General features: G+C 36.9%; 1 long non-coding RNA gene across 1 annotated transcript; it reads left to right on the forward strand.

Moving 5' to 3' along the window:
- Positions 1-787: 787 nt before the first annotated feature.
- On the forward strand, positions 788-27,145 carry LOC126636405 (uncharacterized). Its single transcript, XR_007627956.1, has 4 exons — positions 788-1,257; positions 2,053-2,159; positions 21,914-21,970; positions 26,388-27,145. It is a non-coding gene; the product is annotated as an uncharacterized LOC126636405 (long non-coding RNA).

Below are 27,145 nucleotides of genomic sequence, written 5' to 3' on the forward strand. Positions count from 1 at the left end.
TTTATTCCCTCCTAGCCCTTTTCTGTTTCTGCATTGTCACGTAGGGTTGGTGCTCTGAAAGTTCTGGAAGGTTAATCACGTATGACAATACAGGAATCAAGGAGAAATACTAACGAGCCCATTGCCTGCTCAGGCATTCACTAATTATACATAACATGGGGACTCTTCACAGAACAGTGATGCTTCACTAATGCCTGTTCAGCATTTCAGAAAGTGGAGAGAGGTGGATCTCTTAGGACAGGTTTTAGCTGGTCATGAGCTCAGTCATGACACCTCAGAGACTTCAAAGAGTCTGCCCATCCTTTAGAGGTCCAGGGACAGAGGTGATGATAACTTTATATACAATTTTTGAACTTCAGAGCAGCCTGGAAAATATTTGCTGTGTGCTGGGGGTATGAAGTCCTGCTGGACTGTGCTGGCAGCCTGTTTGAGTCAGATAGTCCTGTCCAGTGTGATCCAGGCTATCTGCACTGGGAAAAATTGGTACAAAAGCTTTATTTGGGTATGCTTGAGGCAATGGGTTTAAACCTGATCAGGTCTAGGGACTTAAAGATAGATTGGCTTAATCATGAGTTTAATGACTCAGGTGCCAAGGTAATCTATCTTTCAAAAGAACTGATCTGGGAGCAGGTTGTAAATCAACCAGGATAAAAATTCAGTTGTGAAGCAAGGAAAGTAGGTCTGTTCAGGTGACACTGTGACACTGATGCCTGAGGCAGAGATGGAGTGCAGAAACAGCATAAACTGCAGTCAGGTGATTTCTGCACAGGCACAGAGGTCCAATTCCTGCAGCAGTTTCTGATCCATCATGGAAAAAACAGATCCATAAGAAGAAAGCGTGGATCATAGAGGTTGTTAAGTCAGCAGATCAGCAGAAGAAACTGTAGGCTTAAAAAGATGAAACCATAAAAAGAACAGTGGTATGTAGCATACAAAGCAGATGCAATGGTGAAAGTAAGGATAGCAGATCCATCTGAAGGACATTCCTGTCACTGAGCAGCAAATACAGCCATCTCTTTGGAAGGTTTCCCCAGCATAAATATTACATCTAACTGGAGAAGGAATTGCCAAGAACTGTGACACTGGGGATGCCAGCAGGGAGCTGCAGTGCTGATGGTCCTCCTGGTGAATCCCTGCCTGGCCCAGCTTCAGGTGCCTGAGGAAACAGTGTCAAATACAACAGTGCAATGCTCTAGAAGGAAACTCTGCTCAAGAGAGGCAACTCCATGGATAAAATAATTAGGTTTGAAGCAAAAAGTAAGTATTCAACCTGCATGTTCTGGAGAACAAAGAGAAAGTAAGTTGAGTCTTTTGGAATGATATTCTCTAGGCAACCTATCTTGCTGTAGTTTGATGGTAGTTTTATAACTATGTTCTAGTAGACACTTTGAGTACCTGGAAGTATAAAATAATTGTAGAAGCAATAAATAGCCCATTAGCTGATTGGAAAATGTTGGGATTTTTTAATTGTAATGATTTGATAGATACCACAGTATTATTATTATTTTGTCATATTTTGATTTATTATTGCACTAAAAGAAATCCTTTCTACACAGGAACATTGTAAAAGCCAGCAGAATATCTACATTAATTACCTTTCCTTTGGTTTTGTTTTGATTTACTCCCTGCAATAGTAACATTGCCAATCAGATAAGCGTAATAGCACCTTCTAGGCTTAGCTAGCCCAGAACTGCAAACATTTCACAGTGAGCCTAAAGGAACTTACTTGATGTTAGGATTGCTACAAAGTAGATTAAAAAAACCACAAAAACACCTTTCTGCCAAAGGTCTGTAATTCTTCTTTGTCAGAGCTCTTATCTCCTTTTCCACCTTGGTTTCTCTTTCTTTAAGAGAGCACTTTTCTGTCTTAGAAAACTTGACTGGTTCTTCTGTTTCTCCTAGTTAGTTATTATAATGCTGTTCTTCAGTAAATATATAATATAATAAATATATATAATAAAATATAGCATTTTATTGTTTTGAGCCATTAAAAGAGATTTGAAAAAAAAGTTTAAAAATCAGTAATTAAAAGGCTATAGCTTTGCTTAACAGAAGGAAAGAATTTTAAAGATATGGAGGAAGATGGAACGCTAGAGAAGATGGAACACCATATCTGGAAAATGAAAAAATAGAAGTCAGGATGAAAAAGAAAACAAAAGGTAAGAAACAAGGATTTGATAGTCATTTATGTTCATCTTGTCTGCAATAATCCCAGTGGAAAATCCCAGGAGCAATTTTTCCAGCAGCTTAACACAAATCCCTATTTCAAACTGCTTCATTTTTCAGAGCGACTGTGTCACCTGTTTTATTAAACTATCCTTTTTCTGGCTATGCAGCAAATATTACTTCCTCTAAAAGCCCACAGCATTTGCTCAAGTGCTGGAAGCTGATTGCAGATAGTGCAATTTTTCCTGTGAAAACACAGAATTCATGATTCATGGGGAGGAGTGTGTCTCTAACACCAGAAGGCCTGAGACAGATGAGACCTGGTGGGAAAAAGCAAGAAAAAAGCGTGTTTGTGGCTGTCATGACCATACTGGTACCTAATAACCATGGCACCATTTGGCATTGCACTGAAACAGAAGTAAGCAGATTTGAAGCTTGATATTCAGTAAAAACTTACTGGCTGGTCCATGTTTCAGACAGAAATTTATGAAAGCCATGTTACACAGCTCAGTCTGTGATCTGTCTCTTAAAAAAAAGATCTGATTTACAAAAGGATGTAAATGTGAAAAATTTATGATTCGTCCCCAAGTGTCTGATTTTCCTGTGGTGTAATTCCAAACACCATAGCATTTTTTAAAAAGATTGTTGTTGTTTGGTTTGGGATTTCAAAACTTTCCATGCAGTAAAAGAGACACTGAAACTGCTAAACTAATGAAGAATTTAACTACTGAGCAAAAACCATGCTAGCTTTCTTCCAAAGTGTTTATTGCCAAAGGTTTATAATGTCTAGAGCAAAGGTTTAAAATAAATCCAAAATCATGTATTTAGGTCCTTGCAGAAGGCAGCAAGTTTCTTCTGTCTGAGGTCTGTTTTGATACAATAGGAAATCTGGGCTGCTTGATTTCAGCTCCACTCTACTGGCTGATATTTAAACCTGTGCTTATTTAATCAGCATAATTAAACTGAAAACCAATGACTCCACTAAATGATACCAGTGTTGAAAATTATTTTCTAGACTAAAAAGCAGAATTAAATCCTTCCTCCCGTATTTACTTTCTGACAGTATCTGTGTCCATTTTGGTGATACTTGGAAGCTTATTTAATGAACATGAGGACTGGATGTGTCACCACAGTTGGGCTCACTATGGCCATAAAATGTTAATATTAAGGCCCAAAACGTTAGTATAAGGCCCCCCAAAGGGGTCACCTTGTATTATATTTATATAATATAATATAATATATATATAAATAATATAATAATATAAAATAAATATATATTTATTTATATATATTATATATAAATACATAAATATATATAAATATATAGAATTATATTTAATAATATATAAATATAATATTATATTTATATATTTATATTATATGTAATTATTATTAATATTATAATTAATATTATATTAAGTAGTATATTCATAGATCCATGGTCCTCACTTTGACATAAACCAAAGCAATATTGGACATGGTAGTTTTGATCTCACTGCATGCAGTTTAGCTTTTGGGTACAGACTTTTGACCCTTTTACACAAGAGTCTTTAGCATTAACTGCTCCTGAAAGGAGGTCACTTGGAGTTTGTTCTCTGCCCTTAAAATAAAGTCATAAAACTATGTGAGCTTTGCAGCAGAACACAAATAAAGTCACATCACAGAGTGTTTTATTTTTGCTGAAGAAAAAAATTGTATTGCACACAATATATTTTTGAAAGTAGGCTAAATGTGCTTTATACATTCACAAAAAAGACCAAATGTCAAAATAACTTAAATGCAGTGTATGTGGTGATGATTTTTAACACATAAGTGAGATCAGACGGGTAAGTATTTTGGCAAAAATCTGTGATACCTTCTAAGATGAAAAAGAAAGGCAATTCTGAGCCAGTTTGAAATGTGACATCTATTTCCACACAGCTTTTGCTTTGATGAATATAGAAAGCCATATTTGACACCTTATTTGAAAGAAAAGGTTCCACTCCGTATGAAACAATTCTGTATTAAATGGAAAATGGTTTAAAGTGTGCTCTTGACTTTTCTACTGGAACAATGACTTCAGCAGATGGTTCCTGTGATTTCCATAACCCAAAGGCAGCTGAGGAACCACGCCACAGTTCAACATTCTTTGAAGACAATATGAGTCCTTCCACTGACTTCAACAGATTTGGGATTACAATCAAAATTTTGTTCAAATGTGAGCTATGTTCATACCTCATTGGTATGAACATCTATGATATTTTTTCCCCAATTTGAGTCATAGAACTCAAACTGTAGAGCACATTTCCTTTCTTAGATCTCACTTCTCCCAGTCAGGTATTGCCATCTTTTTTTTGGCTGGTTATCAGTGGTTTCTGAGATACAGTCAGACACAATTATAAACTACACTGACCTCCTGAGGAAAATACTGAACTCAGCCAGGAGTGCTTTCCTACAGGTGATGCAGATGGGACAGGACACACCTAGCATTGGGTGCACCCACTCTTGGAGAAAAAGTTTCTGCCTCTGTGGTTGTTAACTTTTATATGTGGAAAACAGAATTGAATACACCCCTGCCTGCCATTAAATTTCCAGCTGTAAAATACTGTATGGCAGAACAGCCATGGTAAACTGTTTCTTGTAAAACTTTGAGCCAAAATTTTACTAACATAATTTACATCCTGCAAATTACTGCAGTACTGGTCACTAGTTTCTCTCCTGTGAGAGACCATAATGGAAATCCTCCTTCTCCTGTTATGCTGACAAGGAAAAGTTTTTCTTTAAGGCTGTTGTGCAGCAGGATATGAAATAAGCCAGCACAGGGCCTGTTTTCAGTTATATAGGGATTTTCTGATATAAGAATCTCCTCTATTTACAAGAATACCATTTAATTCTTATTTTTTCAAATTCAAAATCAATGAAAAGGAGTGAGTGAAAGAAATGTTTGAACCTACTTTCCAGGAGTTAAAAAACATGAAGAGTATTAGGGAAAAGAAGTTTGTCAAAAATTGAAGAGTGTTTTCTATTTACACAGAATCCTTTTTTTTTTTTTTAAGCTTCTTCTTTCCTTGTGTGTATTTGTTTGTATATATTCCTGTTTGTATGTATGTATGGGTTTGTATATATTCCTGATTTTTGCTTTCTCTTGGAAAAAGAAAATATAAACTATGAAAAATTAAAAGAATTACACCAAAACTATTCTTATCATAGGAAGGATTTCCATTTCTATTTTCATACTGCTGGAAGTGAGGAAAAAATTGAGCACAATATCTGGTCATAAAATTCTGGCATTACTTAGGATGCTCTCCAGTGATGGCAACACACTGTTCCATCAGGGAAGGGAAGTCAAAGTCCTTGAGTGCTGCACAACTTCTCGTGGTTAAAGTTTCCACGTTTTTGCAGTGCAGAAAAGTTGCACTGCTATTTCTGCCTCCTCATGCAGTCAGGAAAGGGTTAAAACCTTTAGCACAAATTTTACAGAGGAAAGCAAATCCCAGCACCAATTCAAGCTCAGAAAAACACATACAGCCACAAAGTGGGTGGCAGTGGTGACATACAGGGATCTAGATTTCATCTCATGCACTGCCCAGAGAGGGACTGACCCCTTATTTTCAGTGATAGTTCAACCTTGGCCTTCAACTATGAAACAGAGCTACTGGATTTATTCTGCTGTAGCAGTGAGCTCTGCCTGAAAATGTCTTGGCACACACAGGAATAATTTATTTTGTTCCAGGTGACATGTGGAGATATTTGCATTATGCTGCATATTCATGTAGCTGTCACCACCATGGGTGGGTTTCCATTTTCCACTGTGGGTGTAACGAGTGGGTAGAAGACAATTCCTAGACAGTTCCTACACAGTTCCTACAGGAACACATGAAAAAGTGATCGAGAGCAGCCATAAAAACAGGCCAGGTGGAAAACAGCTTTACTACAGGTACTGATATTTCACTGCACACTTCAACCCCTATTGAGCAATTGCTCATAAAAAGAAAATGCTCTGGTTAAGCTGGCAACGACCAGAAATGCCACCTATATACATTGCAGACTGCAGTCCTGAGGAAGGAACAACCCCTCACCCCATCACAGCCCCCCTGTGCACAAGGTGCAGGTCATACACAGCCTCCTGCAGGGCATTCCTGCCCATAAATGGTAAATATGGCACTGTAAATAGATGGCAGCAAAATCAGAGATGTGAGGATCCTTTATACCGATACGGAAGTAAAACTGGAATTTCGGAGTGAGAGATTCCTGTTATCAGATGGAAAAAAAAAGGCAACCCTCCAACTATTGCCAATGTTTCAGTGAATCATTAGACTTCATGGTGCCCTCTGGTGAATTGCACTGCTGCTATCAGGGGTGGAACAGCACCAAAAATAGATGTTCCCTGTGCAAACATTTAATTTTTGCTATCTTAGTAGCACGAAGTCAAGCCATGCATTTAGTCAACTTGAACTACACTTACTTATGTTGCCATTTCTTGTGCTGAGCTTATTGTTTGCTGTCTGTGCACATGAAATGCCCACCCCATACTGTGCCATTTGGGCAGTACCATCATTACAAAAAACAGGCATTTGCCAAGACAGAAATTTTTGTAATAAGACATTGAAATAGGACAACAAAAGCTAAAAAATTACTAAAAAAATACTTTTTTCCCCTGAAGGTTCAGAGAGTTTTCTACTACAAAATTTATTTTAGATCTGACATTTTAGGGGTCCAGAAAATTGCAGGACGAAGGTTTCTAGCTTTCATGTGGGTTTTGTTGTGGTTTTGTTTTTGGAATAGGTATTCCAAACAACACAAAGCATTATTCACTAAAGCTGCATGTGGCCAATAGACCTCTACAGCATATTTTGATTCCTCCCATAATGACATCACTTCTCAGTAAGCCTTCTATATAAATACCTCACTGTTTGGAAGAACATTTATTTTGGTCTTCTGTATTCTTGACTTGTGCTACTTGTGCAGCTGAAACTCTCCTGAACAGGGCAAATTACAAAGTGTCACTGGAATGGCTAAATTCCATGGAGAAGGTCCCCCAAATCACAGACTGAGAACAACCACAAAATGTTGAAAAAAGAAATTGCAGAAAAGTAGTACTTTCTACTCTGTTGTAGAACAAACACTATTGTGCTAAGGGAAGAAGGTGGGAAGCAGAGAAATGCAGCAGATTCATCCTTCCCTCAGTTTCTGTCTGAATGTTAAACCCTGTTCCTCAAACACATTACTCTGTTAAAAAAGATTGTGCTGCTCTGCTCAAGATTCAGAGTAAGATGAAGTTGAAAAGCAATCTTGTTGAGGTAAACCCAGTAATTGGGAATAAACAGGGATAGGCAAGCTCAATTACCTGTGTTTGCTCACGTACAGTCCTCCTAAAGAAAGGCACAGATGAAGACAAGAGCATTTACAAACACTTACTGCTCTTTCTGAAGCCTAAAGCCAAACTCACTCTCCCCATGGGTGAGTTTGAGCTCTCTTAAAAAATCTGACCAGCCTAATAACAGCGAGTACAGAGAGAGCTGTATGAGAACAAAAATATCTCTTCAAATCCTGCTAAAGAAAAAATATTAGGAAACTCTGCATGCATTATATTCCATTTAACAAACATGTTAGAACAGTAATCATGAAAGTCATTTTGATTATGAGCAAAGAGAAAAAGAAAGGGATCCAAAGAGTGGTCTTGGGTTTCATTCTGAGGTACCCAAACAAGTAATAAAACAATTGCTTTCTATGACTAAATTGAAAGGCTGTGTCATTGAGAGCACACCAGATCTAGATCAGCCTGAAGTAGTGATGAAGCTTCATCCTGTGAATATCTGTACCCATTTCAGAAGAAACTGGGCACTCACAGACTCCTGAGATACGTGAGCTTTGACAAGGTAAAGCCACTTTGTTTAAGTGCAGAGGAAAATAGATAAGTAAGAGAAAAGCTGTTCCTCAAGGAGAGTAGCAAAAGCCAACAGAAAATAATACATCTCAAAACCCAAGGGAAAATAGAGAATAACTTGGCAAGATCCAAGGTAGATCCTGATCTATTATACAGATACTGTTCTTTGGCAACTTACAGCAAAGTGATGAAGAAATTTCCTAGGCTAGGACATAATTTTATACCAATTTTTCAATTAGTTTAATTCTGAGCTTGGTACAGGAACATCAGAAGGAGGATAGTACTTGAAGGAGCTCAATTCTGTGTATGCTTTGCATCTAATAAAAAATACATTTTTTTGGTATGTTTTTATATGCTTGCATCTTTCCCCTATCAAATAACTTTTTTTTTTTACTACTATTTCAATGGTCCAGTCTTCATTCCAATTTTGTTATGAAATATATTACAGTGAAGGTATATTTTGACAGCTATTCTGAAGCTGAGTAGAGAATAATTAAAAAAGAATAGCAATTAACCTAGCATTGTAATATAAGTGCTACTTAAGGGAAATTTCTGTTGTAAAATCAAAAGGATACACAGGGAGCAAAATAGTATTTAAGGCAAACTGCCAGTCAAATTATGTTCAGAGAAGTTCAGTATGGTTGATTTAATGTTCCTTCATCTTCCTAGCCAGAGTCATGGTCTTGAGAAACATATTAGGAGCATGTAAGGAGATATAAATACAGAGGATATAAGATGGAATAAAAACAGCATTGCAATTTAGGATTAGAAAAATTAAACATACATATATATATATACACATTGGAAAAGAAAACAAGCCTCATGTAATTAGGCTTACTTATTTTATTTATAGAAGTATGGCTTTTATACTTTTTACTGAATAAACTGCTTAATACACTGAGGCATGGGGGTAAAAGCATTAAAATGGCTATACAGGGTAAGACCAAAGTTCCTCAAATGCTGTCTCAAGCAATGACCAAAAGCAGATGCCTAAGACAGACAAAAAATGAAATCAGAAACTACCTCAGTCAGAGAGAGTTTTCTTTTCCCCTGTTCTTTATAGTTCCTAACATTTATCTTTTCTGTTCTGTGAGCTGATGGATTGTGTATTACTCTGCAAGATGCAGTCTGCAGTAATTTAGAACCCATCATTTTATATGTGAAACTATGATTTCTCTTTCCTTCATCTATATAATTTCCCATTTATTTTGTTGAATTTTATCTGCCATTTCAATGACCAGTTGATCCTCTCAAAGGGTTTTTGTAGAAATACCCTCAAAGGGTATTTCTTTAGTGAAGCTTCAACTTTTACTCCTACTCTCTGTTTTCAGCTCTTTAATCCTTATCTTTTGATGAGGGATATTTTTAGAGCCATTTGGAAAGCCAATATATTATATTGAGTGGATCTCCTTTATCACAGACTTTTTATCTGCTTAAAAACCCAAAGAATAAAGACTCATCTATAATCAGGTTATCTATTTCAATTTTTCTTATACTTTCTAATGATTTTTGAAGTATAGATATCAGATTTATTGGTTTGTAACTTTGTGGCCTCCTCATGACCCACATTTGTCATATTTTCTGATTTTCAGCCCTCAAGGACCAAGGTAGTTTTGAGGTACAGGTCATAAAACAGGTCAGTTATTGCATCCCAGAGAAACTTTGGAATGGCTGGAGATGATCCTGGCAGATCCAAACCGTGCTATAAAGCCAGACCCTCTCACACTCCTGATGGGAACTTCAGCCTCTGCTAAGTTGACTGTACATTTTTCTCCTGATTTCAATGGATCTAAGTTGCCAAAATCCAGAATTTACTTTTCCAACCCAATAGCCAATGAATAGCAGCAACAGGAAAATCACTTTTACAGATGGAGGAACAGCAAAGTGTTGTTTCCATTTGTCTTTCTGCTTGGTATGAAAAAAAATTGCCTGCACCCACAAGCCCAAATATTGCAGAAAGTCTAGTACTGAAAATCCATACAACTTCTCCATAGAAGAACTTCGACTCTTCTCAAAAAAAAATCCATAATTACTGACAAGAAGAAGAGTTCCCATCTCTCGTTCATCTGCATTACCTGAGCAGTAACAGAAGGTGTACAGTAGAGACCTGATCCAGCAGGATCTGTCACTGTATCTCCTTTAATCAAGAAAACCCCTCTGTACATCTTAAACACAGGAGAGGTTTCCAAGGACTCAGACAGAAAATATTCAGAATGTCACAGCTCACAGCTGCACTGACTGCATGAAATATTACAAAGTATTCTTGTTGGTGTAAAAAATATTATTATTCAGCAGCAGGGACCATGAGCTACTTAGCTATAATGTCACACTGTTGGATTTGAGAAGAAAGGAACAACTGCAATGTTTGTTCACTACAAAAAGATAAAAAACCCTCAGGAGAGTAAAACAGTAATTAAGAGTTTTTGCTGCAGAAGGAGTCAGATATTGCACACCAGTCAAGCTGCTGCCATAAAGACATTTTACTAGGGGGATAAATACTGCTGGGATCTCTAATATCACAAGATATTTTACCTTCCCAAATGCAGACTGGAGAACAGATCCTGTTAAGATGGTTCAGTCAGTGCAGGCTGTTACAGGTGAGAGGCTTCTTCCCCATTTCCAGAGCAAAAGGTGCTTTCCATCCTGCCGTGAATTGGTGAAGGAATTCATCTGAAAGCGATAGAAACTCACACAACATTTTTACCTGAATATCAACAAATAGTAAGCTTTGTGTCTCAGGTCAGAAAACTGTTCTAGTGTTGAGAATGAGCTCTCCTTTTCCATGCATTGAAGAACTGCCCCCATTCTCCCCCTACACAACACTGTGCACCTTACAGATGTGTCACATGGACTGATGGATCACCATCAGTGATCCATGCAGCAGCCAGCACGAGATCTAAAAAATAATGAGGGAAGTTCAGAGCCAAACCTCATAAAAACATTTGCTCCCCAAGAAGGAGTGCTAATGTTTATAGACTCTTCTGGTGCAAGCATTCTTTTAGGATTAGAGAGACATTTATCTATTATATTTGTTTATTTAACATGGACATCGTGTGGCAAGCAAATGTGTACAAGTGACAGTAGCAAGTTTAGCAATTATTTTTATTTTAATCTGTGGGTTTCAATCAATTTGTCATTTCCCATTGTGTAGTCAGCAGAAACCAATCATTTTTATCAGCACTTTGAGTGCTACAATACGCCACCAAGACTGGAGGAAAATGGGGATATAAAAGTAATCTCTGCAACAGGTAAGGGTGTTTACATATAGATAGCATGTTTAGTTTGATAAATACTTCTTCATGTAGTCAGATAGTTTTCTAATATCTGATAGCAAGAAAACACACAGAAGGTGCCAAGTTCCATTTCTGTTTTTTATACAGAACAAAATGAAGTGAATTTATAAATGCCACTTGTGAGCCACTCATTTACTGGCATTAAATTCTGAAAATTGTGAAGAAGGCCAGCAAATGAGAGGCTATTTCATTTTAATATAGAAGTGACAGTTCTGTGACCTTTCTTTGTCATTTCTTATATGATCTTACCAAGCACCATGAGCAAAAATGACACTTGGAACAAGAGACCAACACGGTGAATGGAGAGACAATTTGTTGTTTCCTGTTTTTTCCAGACCTCTGTCTTAAAAAAAAAAAAAAAAGGATATCCTGAAAGTCAAAAATTTGTGAGTGCAGCATAAAAGTAAAACTTTATGACAGATGAACTGCATTGGTTCACCCTACCAAAAAAAGTAAATGGGTTTTAGAGTTCTCTGTTGCTGTCTTTGCATTTGTGTGACATCCTTAGTTTAATATAGGAAAAGATACAATTTATTCTTCTAAAGGAAAACCTATAAATATGTAGATACAGTGTTAGCATGAAATCAAAACCCAGACATCTGAATTTACCATTGCATTTTTGCTTTTCTTTTTCTGGTACAGTTTACTACTGTTTCAGGTTAGGAAAAAAAAAGAGAAGACAACACCAAGTATCATATAGAAAAGAGGATTTCATAATTGTTTTCAAAGCATTAATGTTCAGACATGGTATGTAAACAACTTGGGTAGGATATGTGTTAGTTTGATTCCTTGTAAATCCAAACCTGGTGTCTCGCCTGTGGCAGTGATGGTATTTTTTTTTTCAATAAAGCCATATAGGTTATTTTCTCAATTTCCAAGAAAGTATTAATTGAGGTATCTATTTTAACTGATCATAGCCTGCTGGTACAGGCTACAGCTGCAAAAATGTATTAACAGCCTTCTCAAGCTCAATCTTATTTTTCATGGCTCATTAACTTTGGAGAAGTCTGCTCCAGGCTGCAATTTTACAAGATTCCAGCTCTAAAATGTTTTCTTTAAGAACTGATAACTAAAAACGGTTGTCAAGTTCAATGTTATACAAAAATAAATAAGTTATTAGCATTAGACACTTCTGATTTACAAGGCTAGAAAATGTCTCAGAAAAAGGTGGGAAACTGCTAATTACCATTCAGCTGTGTTCTGGACACATCTACAGCAGCTGTGAATGAAGTGGCACTCTTCAACTCATCTGAAATAGATTAATATAATTTTGTAAAAACTTCAGTAATAATAATGTCTTTGTCAAAAGCAAAGGGTATTCAAATTTCAAGCAGAGAATTATCTTAGCAGCCAGAAAACTGTCCTTTCCCAGTGCTGTGCAAGAAAAGAAGCAAGAGGAATCTCTGGCAAGTTTTCCTCATTCCTCTGCCAGCTCATTGAAGGGGTGCTCACATCCTGCAGAGCTCCTGCCCTGTCCTTCTCCTCCCTGGGCAGCCTGGCCAGAGCAAAGCCCAGGGCCATGCCCCCTATTAACCACTCCCCATTGCAGCTGTCCTTAAAACAAGGCTGGGAATTTGCAGTCCCAGAGTCAGAAATAAATCTGCAGTCTGAGCTCCATGACTTTTCCCAGCTCCTCACCCAGAGACAGAGCAAAAGAACTTTCTAGTTATGCAGTAATTATTAAAATGCAGACTCAGTGGTGCAAAACATCTCTAAAGTCATCACTGGGCACAAAGTGGGACCCTGCCCACCTACTGCAGATGCAGATGACTGGGCTGTTTAATGCAGAGGGTGTGTTCTCCCACTCCCCTCCCATCACGTGTCACTCCCAAATAGCCCTGGCTCTCCTGACAGACCTCACTCTAATATTTTGGGTCAGGGAAGGGCAGGTGTGTATCTGACACTGCTTAAATTATTGCCACATAGTAAGTGTGACAAACCCCATAGCTGGGAGGGGGTACAGGCTACTGGAAAAAAAAAAATTCCCAAGAATGCAAAAGGGTTTATTTATTATTTATTTGGCTTTCCATTTTTCAGATACTGAAAGAGTTTGACCTTATATTTACTACCAAAAATTATTAATGGTTAGATTTTTTTGGTACTCCTTTTCAAGAAGGGATTTGGGGGTTGCCTTTTTGGAGGGGGTGGGAAACTAATTGCCTCACTTGAAACAAAAAGGACCTTTATTTTCACACAATATGGGTCATGTTTCTATTATTAGGTCAGTTTGAAAAGGAGGTTTGAAGGCCAGAGAATCAAAATCCAAATCCAAGTTTCTTATCAATGTCAACTCTACTTTGTAAAAGCAATACCCCTTTCAGAGAAGTTGAATTTATTGATGTAAAGATGCTCCCAGAAGAAAACATATTTTAAATTTATTAGATTTTTTGTTCTAGTTTTTTATTTTTGAACTGGGTTTTATACTATACCATATGTCATGTGACTGAAACTGCTTCAAAAGAAGAAAAATGGTTTCAATATGTGTGAAGAATTTCTTTCCATATGTCATCAGAAAAAAAATAATGTTTTGACAACTGTTTCCTCATGAGGCAAGATTTGTATGTTCTGAGATGCAGTAACACTTCATCAGCTAAGCCAGTGAATGGCAGCAGTTTTAAGCAGCCAGTGAGGATGGCTGGTCCAAAAGGCCTTCTGCTTTTTGAAAGCCAGCTGCAATGCCATTTTTCATTGAGGTGACTGACAGTCAAGATTTCTCTTTGGATTCAAATAAATATGATCTATATAAAGATTTCTTAGCATTTTAGTGTCCATTCTTCCTCTCTTGTCCAGCAATTCTGGGCTTTGTTATGTTCCTGATTGTAACATTTAGGACTGCTTTTCTTCCTTTCCATTTTTAAAGATGACCTTGCTGGTAAATCTGCTTTCAAAGGTCCCTCAGCTCCATTTAAAATACAGACCTTTAAACGTGGTCTTTAATAGTTGTAAAATGTTCTCATAAATTCCAAGCTATGTATTTTCTATATTGTTTCTTTATGGTTCATTTAGTGTGACATTATATAAAAATTTTAAGAAGGCATTTCCTTCTCAATCACTTTTGAGTGAAGTCTCTGAAAAAAAATCACTCTTAAAAGTTTTTGTTTGAGCCATTAATTAGCTCACTGCTTGTTAACTGCTGCTGTAGCTTTTGATTCACTGGCACGGAGCACACTTCTGGTGTGATGGATGTGCTGTGAAGGCTTAGATAGATAGGCTTAAATGCATTTGCATGTCAAAGCAAAGTGAGATATGGCATTCACTTTCAAAATGAACTTTATGGGATAATACTTTATAGAAATAATGGTGTTGTCCTGGATACTAAAGCTTTGTAAGTAAATACAAATACTGCTCCATGTGTTTTATCAGCCTTTGTCAGTGTAACCTTTAACATAAAATTAAGACAAATTCAGTGCAGTATTTTAAGATGAAAGGGGCATTATCATAAAAGCATAAATAACAACCCAAGAATTTATGTAGGCAGCTATGAATAAAGATATAAAGGTTTCCTGAACATAAGCAAGAGTCTTGCTCTGAGGGAAAATCAAAAAGCCATGTGTAAGTAGAAGGAGCTACTGGAAATCAGACCCCTTGAGATGGGCAGGAATTTAATGGTTCTGGTTTTATTTTGACTCTTCTCCTATAAATAAAAAAAAATGTTTTAATATGGTCTAACAGTTTTCTATGTAAATTATGCATAATAAAACAAATTGCAGTGTAGAAAGCTTTTCACCTAATGGTAATGAACAACCAAGAAAAAACCCAAACAACAGGAAATGAGGTGCTCAGATGCCACTGTAATGAAAGAGTTAGAACAGCACCTCAGAGAGGAAAAGCAGCCCCAGAGCAATGGAAAAACCACAACTGATCACTGCCCTTGGTTTTGCTGGTCACCAGCAGCTATAACACAGCAGCAAGAACTAACATCTGTTATTTGTCCATAATGAATAGTGCTGCTGCTGGAGTGAAAATCCATCCTGGGGCTCCAATTTTGCATGAAGGGACAGGGCTGGGTGAGTGCCAAGCAGTGCCAGAAGGTACCAGCCTCTGGCAGAGCAGGGCTCCTCCAGCCCTCCTCCTCAGAGAGCAGCAAGGAGCAAACCAGCATCAGTAAGGCTATGAGGAGATGTCTCAGAGAATTATCAGGGACACTGATGAATCACACAGGCATTCAGACCATGCTCCACAGGAGCTAAAAAGCGAAAAAGCAATTTCATTCTGTAGTAGATTCTCGAAATACCTGAAGGCAGACATTTCCCAGGGTCAAGGCCCAGTCTTGCTAACTTCCCTTCTTCAAACTCCCTCTCCTTTCAGTTCTTTCATCTGGTGTGCTTGTGTGTGGCATAATAAGAACACATTTAGGTAAATAAAGTTGCCACAGTAATACCAGCAAGACTCAGTTATAGAAGAATTGTGGAGTATTTTTATTTGGTCATTATAAGTAGAATTAATGAAAGGCTGAAAGGATAGTATTTGAAAGAAAAAAACAAATGTTTATAAAGGTGGATAAATGTAGTTAATAATCTCAGCCACAAAAAACCCAAGCAAACAAAAAACCCCACCAAAAATCCACAAAAAACAAACAAAGGAACAAAAACCAAAAAAACCCAACAACAAAAAGAAAATGTCAGTTTATATTCTGCAAAAGCTTAACTTTATATTTTTAAGAAAACACAGATGGCTGGGTTTTGTCAGTCAGCATGAAATGCAACTGTTGTGTTGCTGTGCATCATCTAAGGACAGGAAAGTATTATATAATGCTTGTAGTTAATGTATTCTACTTATGTCAGTCAGTAAGTGATAGCATGTCCTATCTAATTAAATGCAGATTTCTTGTGCATCTCTTCATTTGCTTACTGTGCAAATAATGGAAGCTAACATTAAAGTATTAAAATCAGATAAAATTGCATTTCTTATTAATACAGCCTGTGGAAATGTATAATTTAAAATATGTCTTATGAAATGTAATCTCCTTTACATATTGCATTCAGCTCTGATATTGATCAAGACATCCTGTGCTACCTACACACACATTTGTAATTGGAGGTCTTCAAAATCCTTCTGTCTTGTTCCTTATGGAAATACATCTAATAAATCCTGTAAATATCCATATAGGTACACTTGAGGCAGGCACTATTAAAATTAAGAAGCACTTTCAAATTTAAGAGACACTCTAGGATTAGAGACTTACATTTTAATATCCAACGTCAATGCTTCAAAGAAATTTATTCAAACTTGTATGCCAGCAATATGCAAGATGACAGGTGTCCTCCTACATTGTTAGCTGATGTTTGGGGACCAAAAGCAAAAATTAGTGATGTAGGAATCTGAAAACTGAAATTAAAGACACATTCATAAAAAGCCTATATCACTGGAACAATAACTATCACAGTTTCTCAGGGTTTTATCCTTTTCATTAAACAGGTAGTTGAAAATGTTCAAAGAACAACATTATCTGAGAAAAAAGAAACCTTAACTCTTTTCATTCAGTGCTATGTTTTCCTTGCAGAAGCAAAATTATTTGCCAAATGTGGGATGACTTCTTTGTTTAAATCCTGACTGGCAGGAAAAAAAAATATACTCTCTGCTAAAATTATCCAAGTTTTGTAGCTGTCTCAAGGATGTGTCTCCTTTCATCAGATGGTGCCCTTTCTTCCTAGCTGGTGGAACACTCACTGCACTCCACAAGCAGTCACTTTGCATTATGCAGATTATTTCCCAAGGAAAGTGAAGAAGTGGGCTTTTGACAATGATGGAAACAACGAAGCATGAAGAAATCAGAGGAGATCAAAGGTGCTCATTAGTTTAGATGGTAAGAAGTGGAGCCGTTAACAATAACACAGTATCCTTCTTGTTACTCTTTCATACTCTATGAAATCCCATAATTGTTGCATCAGAAAATGCCTCATTTACTTTTCATGAATCAAACACTGAAAAGAAATCCTCATGCTTCATATCACATGTAGTAGAGGGACACCCTCATTTATTGTGTTCCTTTGATGTATTTTTTTTTTATTACTTGAAAGGCTAATTCAAATTGCAGAGGTTTTATGAATATTTTATAGACTCTGTGTTCTAAATGATCAGAAATATCACTCTGTGATATGCTCTGGGCTTACAATTCTACTGTGCTCAAACAAAGCCCAGCAGAGGAATAGACTGTGGAAGCAAAAACCCAGCTGAATCATCTTGCATGTATTTCTAGACAGAGCATTCCTAGAACAGCTACAGATGCCTCCCATATGTAAATGGCACAGCCTATCTATGGTGTAAAGTAACTTCTTTTTCATTTTTCTTCCCTAGTAAGACATACCTTTATTCAGGGAGAACCTAATTCAGACAACTTCATGTTACTAACCATTGACTTAGTTTAACTTAAAACTAATTTTGAATCTTATTTATTTTCTTGAATTGAATTATAAATGTCTGCAAATCTCCTAGTATGTGGTTCAGCAGTTTTAATATTACTCTTTCCTGCTCTATTTGAGGTTGAAGGATAACAATAATACAAATTGTTTAATTAAATTTTTACTGCTTTTTATGTCTGCTTATGATAACCAGACTTGCTGTATAGATATTGAGTTATTTTTATTTAGTAGCACGTCAATAGCTACTAAATTTTATTCACTATGGGCTTTCTCCCTGTATATCCTGCAAAACAAAAAGGGAGCAATGTATTTAAAAAATTGCAGGGTTTATTGTCTCCCACCCTTGCAAATCCACAAGCTAATGGAAAAAAAATGTGATTGGTCTATATGTGATGCCCCAAGATATACATACCACAGTTTATTCTGTTACAGTTTTCAATCATTTAACACATATAAAGACCATGCTGAAAGGTGAGATTCCAATACACAAACCAGCTATAAAATAGCAGACTTACTGGTATTTTTTCTTCTCAAACCGTTGGCTCAGATACCGAGGGAATAGGGGAGGGAAGGAAAGTCTGCTACACAGTAAAGAATCTCCCAACTCAGGCTAAGGGCAGAGACATTTGTCTGGTTCTGTGATCCAGATCAGACATGGTCAGACCGAGGCAGATGGATCAGACAGGCACAGAACAAGCCCAACCATAAAAGCCTCAAATAAATCTTCCAGTCTATGTCCCAAACTCTTCAGTACACTCAGGGCATCGTCACTCCCTGAGTTTTAAAAAGGAAAGCACAAGAAGCAAAGCCATTTGCCTGTCTTTTCACTGAACCCTGCATTATACTTACATTTATACAAAGCAGGCTAAATCTCATGCTTGTACCATCTTACAACCTGCAGGCCATTTTCTGTCTGCAAGCAGCAATCCATTTATAAAGTACCAAGATAAAAAAAGGCAGTCCAGAGCAGGATGCAAAAAAGCCCTGTAAGCTGCCAGCCCTCTCTCAGGTGCACTGTTTTTGGACAAGAGCACCTCCACACTGGGGGTGATGAAGTCACCTCTTTAGAGAACAGTAATGTCATCCCTAAAACTTTTCTGAAGTGTTCTACTTCACTGATTTTAGGGCGCTCAAAATTTATTTACAGCACATCAGAATTTAAATAAAAGGCTCCATCTGTGTCAACTTTTAAATGATTTCTTGTTCTGCAAGATACTGGCTACCTGATACCAGATCCACATCCCTTTATTTGTTTTAAGAAGACCTTACAGACCTAGGAGTCTTTTTCCCACTCTATCAAAATTCTACAAAGGACATGAGAAAGGTCAGAAGAAAAGCTCTGGTTTCCCTGACTTTGACCATACTGCTCTCCAAAAAGCATATTGAATATCACTGCACCCAAACTGAGAAACATCATACCATCACCCTTTTAATCTGTGATGGGTGGCATTATATGGCAATAACAGAGCAGTACAATGGCAACCTTGTCTTCTTCCTGGGTTTCATGTAAATCAAATCCCCCAAATGAAGCCCAATTTATAAAGAAAAACAAAATGGGCTGAGCTTTAAATGCTCCTATTATTTAAGTGTGCCAGATAAGAGTCCTGCAAGGTGCTCCTTTTTATCTGAAAGCACATGCAAGTTCAAAATCCAAGTTCAGATAAGCACTTACTCTTCTCAGGGAGCTCTGTTTGCTTTGGTGAGTCTCAGGTTCCTGCTTGTCCAGATCAGGAGTCAGACCAGAGCAGTAGTGGTGAGGTTTGCATGGGCTTGGCTTCCTTTCCCCTGGAAACCAGAAGGAAAGGGACCAGAAGGAAAGATTTTAATAGTTTGCACCGGGGTCTCAGCTGTGCACATGAGGCTTTACAAAACAGTACTTCTCATGGGCAGACACTTCTCCTTCCAGCTAACAGTGCAAAGATCCTGTACAGCACAGTGTTCTGAAGATGTGTTTAAATTTTGGAAGTAGCCAGAATAAAAAATTACAAAAATATTATCTGTCTATAAATATACCTCTGTAGATTTTCCTTAAACAAAGCTGTAAGAACTGAGCCATGCTTATTTTGTAACTAATCTGCAGAAGCCTCCCTTAGATGTGTCTGTACTACATGGAAAGCACAACATGAAGGTATGATGAGGTTCAGGAGTGCCATGTAGACCGTGTGTTCTGTCCTAAGCAATTACAATCCTTTACAGAAGAAACTGTGAGATAAATTAATTGATATGTTCTAAGTGTATTTGGTGCTTTGTGATTTTCAAGTGGGTAGAAGCACAACTACACTTTGTTTAATAACAGCTTAGCAGGAAGGAGTTACCTGTATGGGAGATGGAGTGTGCCTGGGAGAGGAGGAACTTTCCTCTGAGTCTGCAAGATAAGATGGAGATAAACTGTGGGTTAGAGAAGTCTAATACCACTGTAAGTGATATAATAAAAATAAATAATTTTTAAAGTCATAAAGCATGAAAAAAAGAATGAACTGCATTTCTGAGCAGTTTAGAAGAGAAAAAAAAATTAATCCAACCCCTTAGAGCAAGGCAGTTAGAAATGGTTTATAGTTTTAATACACACAACTGACAATGAAAATAAAAACTAAAACCAAACTATGGCCTTTAGCATTCTCCCCACTTCGAGTCACGGAAGATATTTGTGCCTATTTTACATTTACCAACACCCAGTTTTCTGAAAGGTGTAAATATTGATAACGAAAACCACAATGTTAAATCATAAAAAAACCCCCTGTTAAATGAAGAATATTCATCAGGCTCACAACTCAGAAAATAAACTCTCCATACAGATCAGTCAACAGCACAGCCATGGTGCTGTTGGTGTGGAATTTCTCAGTGGGGTAGAAATGGACAGGTTGGAGACTTTGCAGGTTTCCTAAGGGCTTGTTAGACTTCCCAGGCACCTCTCCAGAGACCCTGTTGACTGAGATCTTTGTTCCCCTCACCAAGCAAATCAAATGAATGCACTCACAAACTGAACTCTTTACATGGCAGGTTCAGTAAGGAACAGAAAAACTTCTGTTTGGTTGTCTTAGACTCCCAAATCCCTACATAAGTACCCAAAGGTTGACATGCTTGTGTCTGGGTGTAAAACACTCTCAGATGTGCATTATCACAGTGCTAGAGGCAAAAAGCCCTGTAGTTGCTTTCTTTTTAGGTAATAAATGAAGTGATGCCATTCCCATTTTATAGATAAGGATGTTAGTTAGTTCAGAGAACTGAACTGTCCTGCCTAAGAGCAATGAATTACTCTGAGCTGGTTATCACTTATTTTAGTCACATAAAAGAATTTGCATCTCAGGTATGAACTGTTTATCTTTAAATATGTCATGGAAAAAAAAGAATAAAGACTCAGCAACACTGTCATAATTCAACAGAAATACATCTTGGCAGGGTGAATCATCACAAAGTGAAGTTCTGCAACAACAGGATGTTATAAAAAGAACAAGATTAGAGGCTAAATATTAGAGTTAGAGAAAGCACATAATAAATAGAAGATTACTGAAAACTTATCCAGTTTCAAAAAGAAGTGGATATGGTACAAATCACATCACAGGTTTCAGATCCTTGCAGCTGCCTTGGTATCAGGCTTAGAAATAAAAGTTCTGATTTTGGCTTCCTGTTGCAACCTTGTGAAACTCGCCCTTTTCACACTTTGATGTGAAAACCAGCCTCACTTATTTCAAATTTGTTGAGGCTTTTAAATTCCCAGACTCAAATAAAAACTCAGGACAGCTAAAACAGCAACACCTAAGACCAAAAAGAAATTTTATAGGAAACTGTGGCTGAACTTAGCAAACTTCTACTGAGTATTTAGTCATAAAGGGTTCTTCTTCCATAGAAATCATAATCTGCACTGTTACAGTAAACATGTTTGCTCACTGAAGCTGAGCTGTAGGACTTACCTAGCACCATTATTTATTGCTACTTTATTGGGGTTTTTTTGTCATTGTCAAATTTTCTTGCAGTGATTTTATATCACTTTTCAGACACTTGCTATACTGGTGACTCAAGAGATTTAATTACTCTGAATCAAGTGTATTTCTGTGAAAGGATTCTTGTAAATGATGCTAATGGAGATTTCTTATTGCAGATAACAATTTGTAATCTAAAGCTGATAATGCCAAACCTACTTACACTGAGATATATTAACTTTGTATAGACTTGTTTTAAATATATTGTTTTCCATGTCATTAATTTCAAATATTTTTAAATTTCAGATGGTTTGGTCATTCAGAATGGATGTTTGATTTGAACATCATTATTCTAACTAATGGGTAAGTTCGCAATTTTATGGTCAGATGCACAGAAATAAGAGACATTTTTATTCTCCCATAAAATTTAATATGAATGGCAATAAACAGCTCAACTAGAAAACTTAATGTTAATTTTAATTTGATTTATGTCTTTTTTAATACTTTGTTTTTAGTGTCCACTTATTTTTTACAGTTTATGGTGGGTTTTAGTACTGGAGGTTAATTCCTGAGATAAGAAAAACTAGCACATGCAATAGAATGTATAAACAAAGATTAATTTTACTGCAGAAATACTTCATCTCCAGAACTTTACAATGAAAAAAATCTAGTTATAAACTGCAATGAAATACAGCTTATTCCCTAGACTTGCAGAAATTCTTAGAATGGGAACCCCACTGGCAATGAGCACTTCACAACCCCTGCCAAGGACACATCCAGGCTGAGCAGTGCCTCAGTACTGCCCCTGAGCCCATGGGAGAGTGGAAATGGCAATTACTGATATTTGCTTTCCACCCCTTCCTTCTGACCCACCTCAGTAATGGCCTGTTTGCATGAAGCAACCAGAGAAGGTAAAATATTCTTCACAATATTCTTCTGAGCAAAAGATACTAAATACAACTCCATAGAGCTCCAATTAGCATAAAGGTGAGGATAAGAGATGTAATCCTTTCAGATTATATCCATAAAAAAAAGGAAAGCTCTTCAAAGGGTTTAATATCAAATTATGTTGTCTGGTGCAGGTAATTACCTACTAGTTTACAATTATCAAACACCTAGCTATTCATTTTCATTTAGATTTCTGATTTGAGTCAATAACTTCTGGTCCCACAGTCTGTGCTTTTATCTTCCATCTCTCTGAGTGTATAAATGCATGCAACACTTCTGTAAATTGGCCTCATAACTCTAAATACCACTGGGGGATTTTTGTGGGGTTTATTTGTTTGTTTGATTTTAGTCTGGTTTTGTTTTACCTTTTTTCCCCCTGGCCTCCCTCTCCAGGAAGAAAATTAGCTTTGTTAAACCAGTTAATTTAGAATTGGGCTGGGAAGCTACAGAATTGACAGTAATAGCATATTGTTACATTTGTTCATTTGAATAACAAACTATTTTGATTTCTTGGTAACGAATAAATGGTCACAGAGTGTTTCAAGTCAATGTCACAGAGCTTGCTGTACAAGTTGACTGAAAACCTCAGTCTGTTATCTTTGTAAGCTCAGTCTACTCGTGATTTTTCACTGAGTTCTTGATAGGTCAAATACAGTTCAAAGGCAGAATGATTTTTATGCACCATGTTATCCTACAGTATGTTATTTTTGTGCAGATTTGAAGCTAAAAGTATGTAAGTGTAAACCTAAAGAAAGCAGTCACTTTTGGATTATACTGATCACAATAAATAAAAAAAAGTTTCTCAAGACACCAGAGAATAATACCTAGAAGTATTCAGAAGAGACTTGAAATTATTCATTGAAGCATTTTTAGATACAGTCAGAGAGCTGTGAGTTGTATTTAGCCTAAGGCTGAACAAGTATTAAGAAGATTCAAGGTGGCTTTCTACCAGTTGTGTCTTTTATGAATTCAAGGCTTTAGAAAAGCGCAATTTGGCTTCCTTACAACAAGTGTTGTGTGAAAGCAGGTTTAGAGCTGTTTAAATCACATCTGTGGGATTTGGGAAGCTGTAGAAGCCAGAGACCAGTAGTGACACTTGACTGCTTCCTACATATCCTGTTGGGATTTCTAAGAGACTCTTACAGGTCATTGGTCTCCAAGCACAGAACAAAGATGACAGCAAAGAGGGAGAGGTGAAGGCAGATTTTCTACCCATCAGTTTTAACAAAGTCTAATCTTATTATATAAAAGTATATCTGCTTTAAGTAACAACTTGATATAGCATTATTTATGACCTAAGAAAACATGAATTGGAAAGTAAACGTTCATGATTTCTCTCTGCTGTTTTTTATTAATATAAAAGTAAATAAACTAACCTCAAAGACTCATAGAATGGAACTTCTGTGCAAGTGACTTGCATTGGTTCATCAGAAAAAGGCTCTACAATAATAAAAACAAGGAACTGTCAAAAATGTCTACCAAAACAATAGCCAAAAAAATGTCTCTCTAACCAGGATGTAATGCAAGGTATCACTCATGAGAATGCCATAGAAAGGATCACACTCTTTTACAACCAGGGCAGCTTACCAAGCATTCTGGTATGCAAAGCAAACCAAGCAAGCTCTTTTTTATTGAGTGTTTCTGTTCGTTTTATCAAGCAAATGAGGAAAAAGCCTTATAAATCCTTTTTTATAATGCTCTAACTGTGCAGATTATATACAAGAAAAATCTTGCATTCTTTAATATTTAAAAACTTCTTATAGTGCCTTTGTTATAACAAACACAAAGATCACTGTACAGCAGAGGAATTTAGAGTATTCTCTTTTTGCCAGGGGTAAATTGCCTGTGGGAGGACCAGGAGGAGGTAATCTGTGTTCAGTCACTCCTTTAGCCTAAAAATAATTGAAATTGAAATTAGAAAATACTTCTTCAGCCTCTACAACAATACGAAGGAGTAGAAAAAGTAAGACATGGTTTTCTAAATCCTCAACTATTTAGGAGAGCAGGAGTCACAAGTAAACCAGCACTTAATTTAAAAATGTATCCCTATAAAAAAGGGACAGCAAAATCAAATCGAGCATAACAGGGATGAAAGAAGCAGCTTACTGGAGGCAATAAGTAGCCCATGTAGGATAAATGTAGTATATTACTATTAAACACTTTACAATGCCATATCTGAATTTCACTTTATTTTTCCATTAATTCAATTCCTGTACTCCTTTTTTGCACAGCCTCTCTGAAATGGAATACAAACACAAAATAAATAGTTGAGTGACTACTGAATTATTTCTAACCAAATAACTTCTTATTCAAGCTCAGGTTTCTAACTAATTTATTTCCTCTCTCCCATTTACTATAAGTTATGAGAAAATTGGCTGCTTGAGCTACAATTACAGGTGTCTGCTTAAGAAAGATCTGTATAATTTATATCCTTGCTAAGACAACACAATAGTGGCTGAGTTTCTGAAATGTCTCTTGGGTCAATGAATATTTTGCAGATGAATGGTATTATCACCAGTGAGTAGGGATCCCCAGTGCTGATGTGGAAAGGTAAATGCCAGGCTCTTGGACACTCAAACTGAGGAAGGGACCAGTGCTCAGCAAGGCCTGTGGAGTCATAACATTTGCTATAAATGTTAAGATTAATCTTGGATCAGAAGGGTCCCTTATCCTGCCAAAACAGTTTCCTGCAAATGAACCTCAAATTTCAGTCTAAAATGACTCCAAGCACTGGTTCCCTGGTGACTTTTTAGGGAATTTAACAGGATGCAATACAAAGAGTATTTTTCCCTGAGAGTCAGCATAAACTTCCTTCCGCTTGTTTTCATCCTTTTAGTTATCCTTAGACTACTTCAGATCCTCCTAAACACGTCCATGTTATCACCAGCAACACACCTATTGACAATAACACCCCAGGGAAACTTCCCACTGGTGTTCACTCCTTTCCAGCACTCCCAACGCAATCAAGGTGGGCAATGCATGTGCTTGAACCACCACAGCAAGAAGCCAGGCACAATAAGGTAAAAATGTTTGAAGAACTAGAAAGATTAAAAAACCAGCCAACCAAAAAAAACAACAACAAAAAAACCCCAAACAAACAAACAAACAAAAAACCAACCAAACAAAAAAACCCCACCAAAACTAGCAATCAAGAAATGAAAGAAGTCCACCAAAAAAATCCCCCAAACCACTTACAGAAGTCCATTATATTTGTGCCTGGAAAAAAACATTTACTGGACCAGACATGTATTCTTCCAAGTTTTTATGGAGACAATAAACCAAGAACTGAATAGTATGTTCTGATCATCTGTTTTAGGTAAACTCAAAGTACTTGCCTGGCAAAATTATTGCTTTACATAACAGTTTGTTCTTTTTGTTTTGATTAATGACCATGTTAGTTTTAGGTAGCAACAGTTCCTACAGCTACATTGGAGAAAGCACATTTTTTGGAACTGCTGTTACCTGCTGGTGAGAAAATGACTGTCCTGCCAATGCATTTTACAAAAAGCAATTAAATCCTGTTCTAAAATAGAAAGTGCCTAGTGCTGTTTTTAAATAGGTTAAGAATTTTCAAGCATCCTGCTCTTGTTTTTCTAATTCAATTGCATTCAAACCCATGCAAATCTTCAGACAAGATAAATTGCTTTTGTTTGAAATTAATTTACTATATAAACACATATTCTCTCCAAATATTTTTTGAAACACTCATACTTCCTCACAGCTCCTTCTGGTAGCTCAGACAGTTTTTACAGCTTGACTTTTTTTTCAGGCTCAGTGCAGGAGAAGTACATTGTGAGCACGTCTTTCAGCGTTTAATCTTTTTCATTTACAGAGTTTGGTCACAGAACAAGGACACAGGAAAACAGAGCTTCATTTCACAGGCATCATGAACCAAAATGGCACTTTTCAGATGAGGAAACTGAGCTGACTTTGACTGTTGCAAGAGCTTGAATACTGTTGTGCCTTTTTCTGTCTGAATCAAAAGCAGAGAACTGGCAGAGCCAATTTTGATGGAGAAGATGCTGCTGTGAAATGCAATGGACAAACACAACCCACAACCCACTGCTTCCATTTCCTCAGCTCTCATGTAGCTCAGCAAGAATCAGAACAACATCTGCAACCAAGTACAAGCTGCTGATCCAACTTGTGTTTCAAAGCAGACGGAGGAACATCAGGCAAAATGCTGAAGTTTCCACACCTTTTTAAACAAATGTCTCCAAATTTCTAGCATGTCTTTGAAAAACAGGAAGGAGCAGGAAAACAGGACAGCTAATTTTTAAGTCACTGTGCTTTGAACGCAAAAAATAGGAACCAAGTCTTTAAAATATTATTTAAGATCTACAGTAGGAAAGAAGGTGCTTTGACGTCCAATTGCCAAATGTTAGAGCTGCATGTGCAAAAATCTCTGAAAAAACTGTATGGGCTGAAAAATGACAAAGTGGTAGCCAGATTCTGAGAGGGCATCTGCCAGAGTTTTGTGTTCAGTTGTATGAATTGGACATATGGATTTAGTTATATTATGTGAGAAGAGTTTGGTGCACAGAAATTGTACTTCTGTAAAAAGCCAAGAAATAACTCAGGGGAGCCAGG

This window comes from Myiozetetes cayanensis, unplaced genomic scaffold (assembly GCF_022539395.1).
Source record: "Myiozetetes cayanensis isolate MyiCay16 unplaced genomic scaffold, myiCay2020 scf13, whole genome shotgun sequence".
Lineage (NCBI taxonomy): Eukaryota > Metazoa > Chordata > Aves > Passeriformes > Tyrannidae > Myiozetetes > Myiozetetes cayanensis.